This window comes from Syngnathus leptorhynchus, chromosome 4 (assembly GCF_054491065.1).
Source record: "Syngnathus leptorhynchus isolate UIUO chromosome 4, UIUO_Slep, whole genome shotgun sequence".
Lineage (NCBI taxonomy): Eukaryota > Metazoa > Chordata > Actinopteri > Syngnathiformes > Syngnathidae > Syngnathus > Syngnathus leptorhynchus.
In genome coordinates, this window is record NC_141198.1 from 9,555,972 (window position 1) to 9,573,565 (window position 17,594).

At 43.2% G+C, this 17,594-nt stretch overlaps 1 long non-coding RNA gene across 1 annotated transcript in view; it reads left to right on the top strand.

Annotated features, from left to right (window-relative positions):
• Nucleotides 1-17,594, top strand: part of LOC147057952 (uncharacterized) — a 143,051-nt gene that overhangs the window by 8,680 nt on the left and 116,777 nt on the right. The window lies entirely within an intron of this gene.

The window sequence follows — 17,594 nt, forward strand, 5'->3', positions numbered from 1 at the left end:
ATGCACACTCGCTTGATTGTGTATATACTCAGTGTCTGTTTTCTTATTGCGAATTTAAAGATAGCGTTTGCAGTCTTAAAAGGGAGGGCCGGGGGGCAAGGGGGGGGGGCGGTCTGTAAAATGAGATGAGATTCAAATCTTGCTAACAGCTTGAACATTGCAGACTACACCTTTAAGTAATGGGACCGATGTGAACGTGTCACTGGTGGTTACAGGAAATTTATTTATTCATTGGCACAGATGCAAAAATAGATGTGATGGGCTCCATTTGGCAAGATATATGGATAGTACTTCCATAGTTACAGTAAAAAAAAAATCTCAACTGAGTGAAAATCAACTTGTAACCAAAGATCTTTTTATTGCTATTGTGCTGACAGGTCTTGGTAGTGTTGACCTGCTTAACAGGGCTTTTATTTGAAAATGACAGGAAGCACATCACTCTGGAAGTGACAAACTGACAATGGAGGAAATAGGAATAGATCGAAGCTTCCAGGTGAGCTGCTGGTTCACAAACAAATGTGACTCAAGTTGAGCCTCATTAAACTACAGGCTTACCACCGGTGTGCGTTTATTTAGATTGCACTCATGCCGATGCAAGTATGATGACTATTTGTGCAATGTTTCTTTGGTTTTCAAATCATTTGAAACAGTCTAGCTGTAAAACTTGCAGTTATTTTAACATACTAATGCCACCTTGCAATGCTACTTAAAATGTGGCCTGTATATTTGATGACCTACCGTTAAAGTAAAAAATGTGCCTTGTGGTTGGATATGGATGCCTTCTGCTAAAGTGTAGTTATTGTGTGTTCAGGACTTTATCATAAGAGAGCTTGTAATAATGGCAATATTGTTTCATTTAAAGGTATTCAACCCGAATTGAAATAGCAACCTAGTCGAGAAGAGAAAGTGCCATTGAAGTTATTCATACTGTTGGACTTGTTCAAGGTAAGACAAAAATAACTTGATAGTCATGAAGAAACTTAATGTAGAAAATTGTCCTTTGCATTTAATCAAGAAAACCTGACTTGCTTATATTATGCATTGTTTGGGCGATAATGTTTGAATCGCTAATGAAAGTGAAAATATTGTGCTGATTAACCTACAAAGGACACAAATGTAAATGATGCCTTCAGGTTTTCCCAGGCTTTCCTTTTAAGTGACAATTCTCTGCCAACCAATCAACAGACCTTCCTCAATTGAGCAAAACTTTTACGATGGAAATAATAACCCCAAAAAAATACAAACGTTACCAACTGAACCAAAGTGTCTCACTCTTTGGAAATTGACCTTCAGGCCTTTTTGGCGTGTGCTTGTTGTGTTCACTTCTGTGATGAGTTGAATGCCGGGATCAAATTTGCATTTGATATGTAAAGTGATTACACTAAAAGAGTCCATATCAAAAAGACACACAAGTGACTGATGTCTGCTCACAGTGATGCAGCAGCTCTCATTATTTGCCTCCCTTCTTAGTCACTTACTGGTGGCAATGAATGATAAAGGGGCTGAAGCTTTAACTTCTTGTTGGCTGACCTCAGAGAGAAAGAGAGAGAGGGGATTGGATTCCTGTGAGGTGGATTGACTGCAGGCAAGAGTTAACTCGATCTTCAGCTGGGCGGGGTGCAAGGGTGAAGAGGAGGCAGGGTGGTGGAGGAGAAGGGGGTTAGTGCGGCCAAACAATGCGAGCCACTGTTCTAAACCTATCACCCCCCGGGGTTACGGAGGAGAAGACATGCTGGTGCAACCTCATCTCCTCCAGTCGCCTCTCATACATAAAGGCTGGGGATTTCTCCAGTGCCTCCACTCGGATGTTGTTTTTAACCAGATGGTGGGCAGGTCCTATGGCCACCAGTGCTTTGAGCTGTGTGCTAATAATCCCACAGGTATTTTGCTGCGGGCGGGAACCTTCAAACCTCTGTCAAAATTGCAAATAGAGTGTGAGTGTGCGTGTGGGTATGTGCGCCAAAATGACGTCCTTCACTTAGTCACTTTTTTTTTCTGCTGTTGAAACTTGTTGATCTGCATTTGGGAGATGTTTGTGCGAGGAGTTTTTTTTTTTTTTTAAACGCTGTTGCAGGACAGCTTTAACCATACCGTTCAAAGTAGAGACATCAATGTTTTTAAAATGCAAATAAAATCTGTAATATGCATCAATATATGTTTGGTGAGATGTGAAATGGAAATAGGTTGCACTGCTGGAAGTCCCTTTGACCCCTCAAGTCTTGTTTGTGTTTCCAAAATAGGCCGCCTCCTTTCTCTTATCTGAAATTTCCCTAGAGTAAAAACTTGAGATGGGGGCATGTGAACATATTTTCAAGTTACCTGTAGGCAGCATTTACCATGTTTACATATTTACTGTATAATTTCTATTTGATTCTGGATGATGGGAACTTTGGAAACTATTGCGTCTCTCATAGTTATGCGAATTGACACCAAACTGTCTTGACCACATGACCACGATTTGTTAGAATCAACATCCTGTCATGTTTATTTGCAGAGCGTTTATTTGGTAAAATGGATCATGGGTATTTAGTTTGAAAACTGTCCTTGGCGTAGCTCAGGTGAAATCTACACTGTATGACGACCACTTCGCAGATACCTGCACAAATACGGAGACCAAAACAATTCTCGCCAGTGTCAAACACCATTAAGAAATATTATAAGGGATTATAATGACTCCTTTTTGTGCAAGTGTGCAAGTTTCTGGAGGAGTGTTTTTGCATGGGTGGTTTCATTTTAAACCAATTCTCCAAATGCCGCTTCAATCTGGATGCAGACTGGTAATTTTACCGAGGTTCACCTTTACAATAAAAGTTTTTTAGTATGTATGAAGCCTAATCAGAGCATGAAACATCATCTGTCCCCGCCGCCATCCTTAAAGGCTCTTAAATTTCACCCCTGACCCTGTCACACCCTCCTGGAGGCTCCGCGAACAACAAAAGCAGGAGATTAGGGAAATCGACAGGCTTGAGGGGATTACTGTAGCCCTTTTCATCTGGCGCTGCGTACACAGTTGACACAGTCTGTCAGCAGTACTTCAACTTAATCTAAGTGCAGTTTGCTTTTTTAATTTGTGTACATATGTTAGCCATGGTACTTAACTGTAGCAAAATCCCCAAGAATAGCACAATTTGTCAGCGCCGTCTTCAGGGACTCTTTGTTTACTAGTACGACACTGAAATGTGTGAATAATTGCATGGTACTCGGTAAAGAAATATACTTTCTGCTTTTGTTCAATATCACGTTGTCTCATATTAGCAGTATGTTGCCTTTGAGAAGACATCAAAGAAGGATAGGAACTGGAGATCAGCGCCACGTGTCCACGGAATTGAAGGACGTTTTCATTTTAGAGAGGCCAAAGCACAAGTTGAAGAATGCACAATTTAACACCTATGTTTGAACAATTCCCATGCATGACCACAATGACTAACAAGCCAGAAGCTTTGTGTACACTCAACCGAGGATCAGGATATCCTACGTGAGAGCAAATACTTTGTCAAACACATTCACTATCCACTTCTTTAGCACAGTACAAGAGCTGGATCAGTAAATCTGGCTGTCTGTGAAGATACAGTATTAACGCTCTGTTCAGTTGTAACATAAAAAAAGTACAATTGAATATCAAATCAGTAATACGGCAATATCACCGGACGAAGTAGAGGTTAAGTCACTGTGTGGCCAGTAGTTTTTTTGTTTTCACGTTTTACCATGAAAAGTGGTTTGCTTTTTGGAATGATAATTTAGAATGTGAGGCACATCAGTGATACCTTTTGTTATTGAAAATTAAGGCTTATAATGTTAGGTGGATTGGATATATAAAGTTTACATAACAATTTGATTCTGGAATTTATTTCCCAGCATTTACTCTGGGGGAAAAATGGCTAATAGCCTTTTGGACACAACACACACACGCGCACACACACAAACACACCACACCACACACACCACACACACACACACACACACACACATCATCAGAAATCTGAGGTTAACCTGCAGAACGTATTGCATTGAAGGTTCCACTATGTATTATTCATATTATGCCAGTTGCTGTGTACAGTTCTGTACATCTGCACTGCACCAAAATGAGATTTTTCTCATATTTTTGTTTGTAATATATCTGTCAGACAAGAGGGTTATGTTCTATTTACGGCTACATCTTATGATTATTTTGAACATTGAATAATTTGTCAATTATTTTGACATTTCAAATTGACATGATGGAAAATGCATAAACATAAAGTACTTTCTGACATGTAAAAAAAAAATAGTAGTGTTAAATGTTTGCCTGTTTTCCAAAGTAAAAGCTAGATGTTTGGAAATGATTCAGCACAAAGATAATGGGGCTGCTTTTATGCAGGATGTCAGATGCCTGAGAATATTTCCTATTAATAGACTGGAATTCTGAGGATTAGGACCAATGATTGATTGTTTCAAAAATAATTGATTATTTGCTAATCGCCAAACCTTTGCTACATTGTGCAGGTGTACTTGCAAAGTGGCGTTTTTCCCCATCTAAGTCAATAATTCCTTTGACAAACACCTGCACCTCTTGAATCTGTTTCACTTCCCTTGCTCTCCTTTGGGCCTAATCAACTGTCCTTGAATTGCCCTGGGTCTGCGAATCTGGCATCGAGTCAAAACCACGTCCTCGACCCTCTGCTAACAGTTAAGCCGTTTAGCTCCTAATACCAACAACAAACACTCTTTCTGTGCTGGCCCGGAGCGCGGAGCACATAGTGAGCTGCCTGTGAGAGAGGCCAGACAACTCTATAATCGGTCTCGACCCATCTGCCCTCTGCTCTCCCGTACTGAGGGGCAGGCTGGGCTCCTTGGCCCAGGGACTAAGTGGGGAAAGAGGCCACAGAAGCCCGATGACACAGGTTCGTTCATGGCACTTAAGCTCCATAGTCACCTCGACATTCATATGGTATTCATGTTCGCTGCTGAGTAAACATGTGTACGAGGCTCTTGATAAACGTAAATTTGTGGAAAGCCGTGCGTGCTTCCAAACTGATGAAATTCAGCCATGTAATTTGCTACAGTTCGGTGAATGTGCACAGAGGCGTCTTACTAGACGGGTGCTGTCACCAGTCTCACCTCCACAAGTCTCCCACTCGTACTCTGCTGTTCTTTCACACTTGCTCCTACAACACACTGGAGCTAATTTTAGTGCTTCGTGCCTGGATCCCTGCATCCAGCTGGAGGTGTCTCTGCACCCCTGCCTTGCTGTGAAGCATCACTCATGGTTGCATCCCCCACCCACCGATCCCCTCTGGGGTTTGAAAAAAGATGTGCAAGACTTGAGGGAAGGTGGCACACAGGTGCTATGGAAACAGGAGTCTCATGATGGATGATTTTCATTCATGGCTGTGTTTGTTCTTTTCCGTTTTACCTTGTTCAATGGAGGAGAGATGTTCTTCACTCTGAGCTGTGAAGAGATTGGATAAGTGCAGTCCCAGGTGGGCATTTAGCAGTTAGACACCGAATAGTGCAATGAATGTTGTGTGAGACAGCTGTCTCTCACAACAGCTTAAACAACTACACAAGCCCATAGAATGAAAATAAATGACACGCAATAAATGCCCGTGTCGCAGTATACGAATATTCTCAATCGTCTGTGAGACCAAATGGGTTACTCTTCAGCCTCAAATTTCCTTTTTGATTTAGAACTTATTGACATGTCCTCTGGTATAAATGTGTGGTGTAAAAACAAAACAATGCAGTGCAATTCATGGAGAATATTTGATTGTTCCATTGGATATGAGCTCGCACAGAAAGGCCATTTCACTTGAAGCTGAGTGGAATGAACAAATTTATGCTTTCCTTGAATTCACGTCCTCCGTTATCTTGAGTTTTTTTTTTGGACCGACTGGATGTGAAAGCGGAAGGGTTTTTGCCAGCATTAAACAATGATTTCAGTGGTTGCAGTGTGTGTTGCCTTTTGAGAGGACCAGCGCAAAGTTACAAAACAAACTGGGCAACATAACTTTTTGTCTGCCCATCCGGATTTGCTCTCTTGTTGTAGCTTTTAGGCCAAAGCCTTGGCATTCGTTCAACCGCTCCAATATGCCCACTGGGGCATAAGCGGCACTATCTGTGGGACATGGATTGGACCTGGCCGTGGGCACAAATCAGAGAAGAGAAACTCTGACAGCCGAGGTCTGAGGTTCAGATTTCTGCCTCTTCCTTTCCCCCCTTTTGCTGCTTGGTAGCTTTCCTGCCTTTCCTGCTCTGCGCTTTTCTGTTGAAAGCTCTGACTGCGCTTGTTAACATTAATCTCCATGGAAGATGACAGTTGTTTCTTTTGTTTTGCTCATTCTGAGATGTGCGAGAAAAATGGCGGCTCGGACTCTGCGTGTGTATGTGTGTGTGATTTTGGATGGAGTGGGGATGTGATTCATCATGTGGTGGTCAGGCAGACTCAACAGGCGTAACCACAGCCAGCCACACCAGGCCATCTGAGACCATGCACGGAGACCATTTCTACACGCTGACTGCCTCCCAAACGCCACAGGGAAGCTGCCGGAGTAAAACGCAAACCAGGGGAGGACCGATATCACGTGTGCGCACTTGAATGCATGTATGTGTGCATGAGTGTGTGTATACAACCCATATCCCAGCTGCCAAATATGGACATATACTGAAGTCTGCTGCTTGTTACCACGTCGCTGCTAAAGTATCATCGCTACCCCAAATAAAACAATGCAAAAAAAGAAAGGAAAACAAATTGTTGCCCAAATGGCTTGCTTATTGGAAATTATGTTACTTTTGTTGTCATGGTTATAGTAGGTCAAGCGGACGTGGAACTTTGAAGGTTGAGCAATCCATCCCAGGACCCGACCTCTAATTTGCTTGGATTTGGAAAATACGTAATTAGGAAATAAAGTGTATTTATACTGCATAAGCACTTTTGAATGCTCAGACTTAAATTGACTGATGAATGCAAAAGTCGTATCAGTGGTGAGGAACATTGCGATCTTGCGCAATATGCGTCGGTCTCAAGTGATGTCATACCTGATGGGTGGAGCAAAGTTATGAGAGAATCTAGGCCAAATTACGCACAACACGGCCACAGGTTAAAGGTTCCACTGTGAATGCAACACAATGCTGCTCACTGTCTCACTTTACATAGCCAAACCTCACTTTCTGTCCTAATGGCCAAGAGGTTCCGAGAGAGTTAAAGCTCTGGCTGGGTGGCTCGGTGGTTGCGGGATATTAGAACCCAACGCAAATGGAAGAAGTGCATTTGTATATGTCTTTCTTTCCATGGTATGTCTGGGGAGAGCGTTTGTGGCGTATGTGCTTGTGTAACTGCGCCACTGCTCCATTACTCTATGTCTCTCTTTCTCCCCGTGGAATGAGCTGAAGGACATGTCACCACAACAGGGCATTGGATAAGACAAGCCCACATCTCTTTTTTTTTTTTTTTTTTCCCTCCCCGCTCTGCCTGCAAACTCCATTGTTTTCCTCCCTCCTTCACACACTCTCCCTCTTTCTTTCTTCTTTTTTTTTTATTTTTTTTATTATTCTGGCCCTGCAAACACAAACACATAAACAAACTCAATTAGCTAATGACACTGGCCTGGCCATTGGGTGGTCCTAATTAACGTTTACTGGCTGCCTGATGTCAGCTCTCAGGCAGTGATTAATAACTATGCACCCTACCAGTGCATCCACACTCATTCAGACACGACGTGTTGGAACCTCGGCTCAAAGATGAGGGGTGCAGCTTTTTTTTGCACATTTTGATTTTCATGTCAAAAACTCCAAATATTGCCAGTTGGAGGCAGACCAAACCTGTTTTATTTTCAAACAGTAGACAGGCACCTCTGAGATGGGAAAGCTGTGATATTATCATTAAATTCTCAGTGCTGTAAAACAGATTAGAGACTGCAGGGAGTACAGTGGAGTGGTCGGTGGTTCCGTCCAAATATTGTGCATTAACAGGCCCTGTGGAGTGCTGCTGTTTAGCTTGCAAGGGGTTAACGTGTTGAATTTGGAGACTCGCTGCGTGTGACGCACTGTCTCGATTAGGGAAAGTCTAACAGGAAAGGCAGTCTAAAAAGGTCCCTGTGCAGCGAGGGCCCAAGGTACGTTTTCTTTGGCCCTCGACTCACATATTTTGCACGTTTTTCCAGTTTTCTTAACTACAGCTCAATGGTTTTTGAATTTGCTGATTGCTCAATGGTTCCGCTTCCAATTCCGCTGCTGGAAGCTTCGTCTTTTCTTTCTATTGTGTTTGTCTTTTTTTTTTTCTTTTTCTTGAAGCCAACATTTTTGGCACAAGTCCCATTTGCCTGCCGCTGGCCCCACTCACCTTCTGCCACTCAGATGTCCTTATTTCCCACAAGTTCACCCGTGTTTCTTTACAGTCCCTTGAAAATCTCAGAAAATTCTGATGATAAAATATCATCGCACCTGACCCGATGTGCGTGCGTGTGCGTGTGTGTGTGCGTGTGTGTGAATGAGGTCGTTTGGGAGGGAGGACATAGCAGTGACAAGGCTTCATATGTTAATATGCTGCACATGTGGCTCGGGCATGGGAGGGCTGCGGTGGTCAGAATGACCCCCTACCCATTTCTACCCCATCCCATTCATCCCCAATGAATGTAGCTCTCCATTCACGCTGCTTTCACAGTAGAGGGGGGTCAGGAGGGAGGAGAAGGAGGAGCAGGAGGTGGAGGAGGGATGGTGGTCTCAGAGGGAGAGAGGTAGTCTTTCTCTTTTCCCTGGCCCAGAGAGAAGGAAAAACAATTGGTGTGCAAATGGATGCCTCTCCTTATTCCTGGTTGACTTGCCCCCACACCCCCCCGGCCCTCCATTCCCTGCTCCGTGAGTCTCTGGGACATTTAGAAAGAATAGCACAGCGGAGCAGAGGGCTATTGGCTCGGAATCTGCGTAAAATCTGAATAAACAAAAAGCAGAGGGTGTATCCTGTGGGTGTGTGTTTATACTGTTTATGTATATTTTTGTGTGCGCACGGTCGTTTGTGTAGTAGCTCGCCTGTCAAAGGAGAAAGGCCCCCAGTGTCCTCTGTAATTTTCATAGGTCACAACTGACAATGGCCACTTTGATAGGGAAGCTGTGGAGATGTAAATCAGCCAAAGGAGGGGGACAAAACAACTGTCCTCCCACAGGGCCCCAAACGCTTCCAAAAAATGGGGGAATTTAGATTTAAAAGAGTGAAGGCACAAGAGAAGAGAAAGCGCACGGAAGACAACCCTTCGGCCCCTAGTTTGATGAGTGGCGGAGGTTGTGGTGTTAAATGAAACTATTTTAAGCAGTCGTCCTCATTCCTGGGAAAGTTTGGAGCATCTTCTCCATTGCCTGGCACCTGGAGTGGGCCGCCAAGAAGCAAGACAATGGCACCCGAGTTGGTGGGTCGTCACAGCGTGGTCCTTTTCGGCACCAAACGTGGACACGCTCCCGGCCTTTCTTAATCCCATCATGGCTGCGGCCCTGAGGCTGAAAAGACCCTCTGGAGAGGGAGAAAAAGCCCCCAGCAGTCACTTTTAGAATATGCCTCTGTAGCATATGCAAATACACCCATGTGAGAATGTCTGTAAAAAAAAAAAAAAAAGTTTGAAAGAATGAAGACAAAGATGCGTGTTTGAGTGCGAGTCTTAAGTTTTTAGCACCTCACCAGAACGGGAAACATGTATGAGGCAAACTTTCTGTAAGAATTTGGGAATTAAACACTAAAATCACACAGATGGCACTAATTTGTGTCTATGAACTAGACAGTGACAAGAGCTTTTACTGCATCCATTAAAAAAAAAAACAATTGTACATATCCACTAGGACTTCAACTTAGGATAAATATTAGCTTGAGAGGGGTCATCGAACTCTCATTCACATCTTCAGACCAAAACCATCCCACTGAAAGAGTGAAGAGACAGAGGAGTGGACCTTTGTGCTGCAAACCTGGCTCTATTAATGGTTCTGGTCACTGACTTTGGAATGTGTATTTTTTTAAGGGGAGGGGGGGGCAGGGATGTGTGATGCCTCCAAGTGTGAATGAGCAGTGAGGCGGTCAGGCAGACAGACAGTGGTCAGAGATAAGCACATGAAAGCCTTGGGGACGGCTGGTGGGAGAGAGATTGATCCATCAAAGTCTACAGACAACCTGCGTGACATTTGATGCCATAGTGATGGAAAAAAAAAAAAAAAACGTGGAGATCCAGAATTTCGATGGCAAAATTTGGACAGTTATCCACAAAATGCTGGCAATGCTCTTTTAGGGTTTCTCATAACATCAAAATGGAGGCTATCGTCACCCTCACATCCTGGTGATCCTGAAAGAGGGATCCTTCCATCTATGGTCCCTTCTCAAGGTTTCTCATTTTTCCCCTGGTAGGGGTTTTTGAGTTTTTCCTTGCCCTTTTGGGAGCCCAAGATCAGGGGATGCTTTGAGAATAATTGTCAATTGATTGTCTATGTGAAGCCCTTTGAGACTGCTTGTGATTTAGGGCTATACAAATAAACTTGACTTGACTTGACTCACATAGCTTGATGTCTATTTGCTATACTTTTGTGCTTTCAAGGAATTTAAAATTAATCAGTCATATTAAGCAATATTTCTTTTGAACATTTCTGCAACATGTTTTCTGGCTATGAATTGTGTTAATTGCGCATAAGTGTGACAGGTGATCAGAGCAGCATCACAAAGCATATCTGTGGGTTTGGTTTTGTGGTTTAACCAACAAAATACCGGAAATTCTGGCAGACAACAGAGGAAATTAATTATGTCAAACATCAAATGTGCATATTTACACGTATTTAGATTTGAGCAGCTTTGTTGTATGACATGAAATAGTATAAAAACATAGACAAGACACTGAATCTGACTAAAAGTTCAAATTTACTTGCCAACCTCTTTGTCACTAAGAGGTAACTTACTTAAGCTTTGTCAAAGATGAAACCTTCTGGCCAGTGACTTAAATATGAATCCAACATTTCTTTATTAAAGTAATTTCCTAGTCTATTCTGTGGGCATTTTCCCTCTCGACTGCGGCCTGCTTTTGGAAAGAAATCTGTTTAATTTACTAAACGTCACTTAAACTGATGAATCTGGGTCTTTGCATCAGTGGCAGTGGTGATGCGGGTTTGGACAATGTGTGGAGGATGGACTTTTCTCAGAGCTCCTGTATTGTGGGATTGACACATTAAGACACAGAGACCTCTCTGTTCCTGGTATCTGAAGAAGAGGAGCAAGGAAACGATGGAACCGGGTGAGGTGGGAGTCATGAAAAAGTGTCTTTGTGTCAGAGGATTGAAAAACAGCCCACTTAGAGTGGTCTGCCTATTAGTTGAACAAAGACAAGGGCCTGTCTCTGAAATCTGCTGCAAAGACTGCTTAGTGTGTATACTGTATCAAGGGACAGCACTAAGGATCCAGTCCTCGTTGCCCTGGACCCACATCTTCCTTCCTCCTCTCGCCTACTGTATGTTGTTTTTCCAACAGCACAATTAGAATTACTGCATAGTTAGACCGTTTCTAAAGATGAACATGGATACGGTGCAATCTCAGACATCTGACTACATTTATATGACAGGACTGCCTGCTATGTCCCCTATTGACTTCATCCATCAATTTTGTTTTTCATCTCTATTGTTTCCTCTTAGCTCTCAGGGTTTCAGCGTCTTTCATTCAGCTAATGATTCTCTAGTTTGCCCACTTGAACTTGTCGCCACACCACCACACTTCTTTATTTTTTTACGTGGACTTGCTGTCTTTCCGACCTCCAGTGCTCATGTCTGCAAGGGACACAGCTGTGGCTCCATGCCCACTTGTTCACCACAAGGCAGTTTGCTGATGTCGCACACTGTTTGTCTGTGTTCCCATTTGTGAAGCGAACAACTGGCAACTCCGTCGGGCATGAGAGTTATTTTGCAGGCATGTTGGGTGTGTCTCATCAGATTATGTCACAGTTTCACGATGGCCTGTAAAATTTCAGAAGTAGATGGCTGTGGTGTTTGAAGTGGCATTAACAAGGTGCAAGGACATTCAGTGTCATGTCGTCACGTGTCTACAGGGAGTGCCTCCGAGTCAGACAACTGGTGAGATGCAGTGCGAACGAGACCTATTCCGACAACGCCGTGTGGAACGATCGTGCACCTACATCGGCATGAGATGATATATTCTTACTGCGAGATGTTAAGTTGATGCTGGTAGCCCAAGGCGTGGGGAAGCTCCTGTGGTCAAGGGGAATGTGACCTCACTTGAATGCTGCCTACACTGACTCATTGACACCTGGGTTGCCGATGAACTCTGCCCCGTCAGCCTGAGGTGTGCTGTTCATCTCTCGTGCATCCTAATCTTGCTGTTGATCAAATGACCTGTTGCCTGTGGGTCTGCTAGTGGAAGTCATTGTTTCCTCCTCTGATGAGGTCAGGTTTCTGCCGTTGTGAATGAAGGAATATGACGCAGTCTCCGAGTACGTCTTCACACTTTTTGTATCAATGTGTAAAAATTGACATGGGAAAGTCGCAACAAAACCAGCAACACAGCAAAGGTTGGCCCAATGTGGTTAGAATGTGGTTACATCAGAATATTCCAAAAGCGGTGTGTCCATGAAGTATTTTTATTCCAATCAGGTTTTTAATCCGATAGTATGTCCATGTAAACATAGCCACTAATGCTAAACCATAGCTCACAACCGTACAGTGTGAAGTGTATACTTTCACAGTCAAAATCTAAATCCCTGGCAAGTATTTGTTGTAAGAGTAAGTGCCACCCCAATCCAAACATTGGGCTTTTTGGCACGGACTCCATCTTAATGTTTGTGGGACAGAATGGATTAGTTCAAGGAATGTTGTGCCGTGCCACTAGTGTACATACTCTAAGGGCTTTTGGTCTAGACATATCTAAAAAAGGATAGAAGCAACCATTTGCCTTAAGAACAGGTCTTGTCGAGACATAATCAAAGACAAGAGGAGACTTATTTTAAGCAAATACCAAGATCACGTGAAGTAAAGCGACAGACATTGCATCGCACTGCTTCATGTCGCAAAACCGCTCTGTCGGGAGATGTCCCAGCCAATGTCCCTCACCTCATTTACATCTCATCCCTTTTTCTGACTGCATCTTTCCTTCCCATCAGCCATTATTTAAGGCCGGCAATGGAACTAATGCAAGGATGTACCAAGGACAACAAAGGCCGGGGGAGTTAAAGAAAGGGAAAGTCAGATTTTTCTTCTATAATGGCCATACAGAACATCATGTGCACTTATGCATGTTGTACTTTGAGTAGCTGCCCTTTATGCTCATAGATTTTCAGATGATGTTAGGAAAGAATCAATGCCAAACATCCAGTACCCAGGAATGCAAGTCCATTGGAGGAAATCTGCAGTTAGATAGTATTGGGAAATAGATTTTCCAAAGACACCCCACTCCCCCTCCCTCCTCCGCAAGCTTTCTCTTCAATACTCACTCATTACTTCAGTCAACAGAGTGAGAGAGAGACAAAGAGGGAAAGAAAATGTGAATCCATGTGTGTATATGTGCACGCATGTGAAGGCGTTTGGTTAATTTCAAGTGTTTGTGTACCCTCCAGGTGTGCAGCCTCAGAAAGGTGTGCAATGCCCATCCCACATTTACATCAACAACACATTTCCCAGGAAAGTTTTTTTTTGTGTGCTAAAATTCCACACCTGTGCAGACATGTATAAATGGACACATGCAGGCACACACGCATTCACGCACACATGCACACATTTCTCATCATGTGTGATCCCCTTGGGCATTTGAAGAAAGGTGTTTGGGCTGCCACTGGCCTATCTCCAGCTCTACACAGACTTCCATCTTGTACCCTCCAACTACTGTCTTCATCCTGCATCCTTCATTATTATCTCTTCTCATTCTCCTTGGCTTCCTCGCTTTCCTCCTCCATGAGTCCTCTTGGCCTCGCTATCTTTTCTGTCCTTTACTCATTTCTCTCACCCTCTCATTCCCTGCATCCATTCACTCCTCCCACAGACCTTTCTATCTTCTCCCTCCCTCCTCCGTACCTCCTTTCTTTTTTTTCCCTCTCATATCCTTCTCTGACTCTCTCTACCTTCCCCTCACCGCTTTCAGTCTCTCTCTCTCGCTTGCTTCACTCTGCAACAATAAATTACACACAAACTCATTGTACATCTCTTTGTTCTCCTCACCAGATAATTCAATTCATTTGAGCTGGGCTCTGCATTCTGAATGATGAATGCATTGACGATACAATTAAACAGAGCAGTGCATTAAACCACTCGGAGCAAACTCCCATACATGCACTTCACGGACTGGATACTTGCTTAGAACAATGTTTCTGCAGGGCCATGTGGTGAAAAACAATTTTCTTTTGCCTGTTCATGGCCCGGGTCTGAGTGCAAATTTTAACACAGTTGCAAAACCTCCACCAAGCAGTACTGTTCTGCCCAGTTTGGTAAACATAGTAAGACGCTTTTATGATTTCAATTGGAAAGGGTAAGTGACTTGTCACAGCAATGCTTGACTAGGACAAAGGGAGTTGGACAATATAATGACAAGCTAAACACCCGGGTTAGGATTCAGCATCTGGAGAAAAGACTCTCCAAGGACGACATCATGTTGCTAAAAATCGTGATTCACCAATCCATAACAACTAAATTGCGTATCTTGGCTCTCGTTAATTCTCAAACGCTGAAGATTTCATTCTACAATAGGGCAGATGGAGAAGTGTTTGTTTTGGGTTTACAGTAAAGCACACAGAGGTGACCTTGCAGTCCTTGGAGCCATAGGTGGGTGGCTTTACCCAACTCCTCCATCTATCTCTGTGCCAGTGACTTCCTACGGTGTGATTAATGTTTGCCCAACAACATCCGGTCCGCATACTCTCACTCTTTGCTGTCAAGATGAGAGGTTATTGTCAGTCGTTGATCTGCATTGTGTTTAAAGAATAATTTGAGCTGTATTTCAATGTTTGATAATCAAAATCCTCTGGGATAAGGTTTGGAGTGATATGTCAGGATTATGATCAAGGCCAAGGGCGGGGTAAGAAGAAGAGATAAGAAAGCGAGACGTCTAAAGAAAGTCTAACCAGAATTCTGGAAATGTTTTCATTTCCTTCTTTAAGCGTATAAGAAAGAGATTTACACCGCGCTGCACATTGTACCCGAGCTGAGCACCCACTTTAAATGCTGTGGGATTGTGGGGAGGCAGAAGGTGATTAATGTGGCGTGTGTAAACAAAGCCCTTCAAACAAAAGCGAGAGTGTAAAGAATAGAGATAAGGCTCGACTCCAGTCAAGTTTGGCATCATCCCTCTTCCACTAACGACCTCTACTGTCGCTCAGTGATGGCGAGGGCAGCGAGGATGGGGCAGGCGAGGTGGGGGCACTTCAAATAGAAAGAAAAAGACTAAAAGGAGCCCTGACATGCACATTCATTCTTTAATGAAAGAGATAATTGGGAGTGGAACCAACCTGTCTTCATTCTTTGAATAAATAAAAATGCATGACCTGTCCTCAGTATGGACAACGCCATTACTGATTTTATTTGAACAGACCACTTGTTATTGTGCCATGTTGAGGTTGAAATGAATTGCTTAGAGATAAATCTCGCCTCCTTTGTGGGGTGGAAAATGTCATATGGAAAACGTGTCAGATACAGTATATGTGGTCAAATGCAGTTGTGTTATACATTTGCAAGGTATGCTCACAGTTGCTGGCGCAGACATTGAACATTCTTCAAATGAATATGAACACGTCGGTAAAAAAAAAATTAACATAACTACAGACCATCTGTTTTATTTTTATTATGCTACCTGTCTCCATTAGAGTGGCGGCTAACTGGAACTTAAATCAGTTCTCTTTAGGCTGGACTGCTTACCAGTCGATCACAAAAACACATTGTCACTCACATTTACACCCCTGCGCAATTTAGAGCTTTCATTAACCTAAGAAGCCCCGTCGAGGAATATTAGCGGGCCGAGTTTTGGTCCCAGTACCCCTCTGCAAACATCACACTCGGATCTCCTGACTGTGAGATAGATAAGACCACTATTCCTCCATATTGCCTTTGTCAGGCACATTGTGATTTCAGCATTTCTCTGTGACCAAGTTTGGAAACAACCATGGCAATATTTAAATCATAATGAATAAGGAACTAAAAGAAAGCATACTCCATGTCTTGCATAAGCGTTGTGTAAATATCGAGATCCCTTTTTTTGGTTTTGTCTAAATTTGGTTTCGTTTTTTAAGTTCATAAACCATGAATCAAAATGGCAAATTTCTTGCACATTCAAGGGTTTACATTTTTGTCCCAAAAGAATTCATATTTACGCCCTTGGATTCATTTTTGCGTGCGTAAAATAACAGTATACACATTCTGACATCACCACATTTTTTCTTGACTAACTTAACTGAGACTGTGTGTGTGTGTGTGTGTGTGTGTGTGTGTGTGTGTGTGTGTGTGTGTTCTCCACTTGATTTGCTACCAGCGTCCATATAACTTGGAATACATTTAGTACAAACAATAAATAAAAGAGCCCCATGTAAATTAACAGCATCAGCTGAAAGCACGTTCACTTGCACTTCCCTACGTAATGGTCTCCTACAAGGCTTGAGCTAATATATTTGACAAAAGTGCTCCAATTAAACAGATTGATTTCTTCCAATGATGTAAACACGCCTTGATCAAGACGGGCTTGTTCACTGCCGATTTATGAATTACAGCTTTTCAATTTGTGGCAGAGCTTTGTGTTTATTTAATGAGATAATGGAAGGGAAGGCATACGTCCTCCCCAACAAATACTTTAGATAAGCCCAGTTTGACTCCCTCCTTGCCTCATCCAACCCCCTATCTGGGGGGCAGGCGGGGTCATACCGTAAGGCATCTCTCACCGCATAGTAATGATACTAAATCATTGGAAACACATCATGTCACACCTAATCCCAAACATGTGGATTCTGGGAGATTGAAATGAAGAGGATGAACAAGGCAGGAGCTTTCTTTTTTGAGTGAACACGGTCAAGTTGTCAGTCAATTCTCCATTTCCAACCTTCTTGTGCAGTCGTGTCAACTATGGCAGGTTCAGCAGTGGGTCAAGGAGAGGGGCTAGCAGCCATCTTATCATTTGCGATCATAAAACACTTCCTGGAGGAAAGGGCCAACTGCTTGTGTGCATCCATGCATCTATTAGGTCAGTGCTGAGCAATGTTGTGCGTGTGAGTAAAACATACCAGCCGTTTTCCAGCACTCCACTCCACCACAGATTGTTAAATATAATCTTTTAGATGACCAAGACTGTTTGATAACAATCTGATATTAGTGATCATTGGATTGTGGCTGTTGCACTGTTTGCCTGCGTGCTTGGTGTACAGTTTCGGAAAAAAAAATCCACATGTGCTGACTTGACGGCTTTTGTGGTAATGAATATGTATTCCCCCCCTCCCCTCTTGTCACAGTGTTTACATTTAACATGTCATGTTGTCATGGTGCCCGTGCATGTCAGCCAGCTCCATTTGAGCGAACACACCAACCCCGCGTTCACCCAGTCCACTGTACACTGCTCCCTTGTATCCTAGCAACTCCCCCTGTGCCTGCGGCTGGCTGTTACCTTTCTGTCTGGACCCGTGATT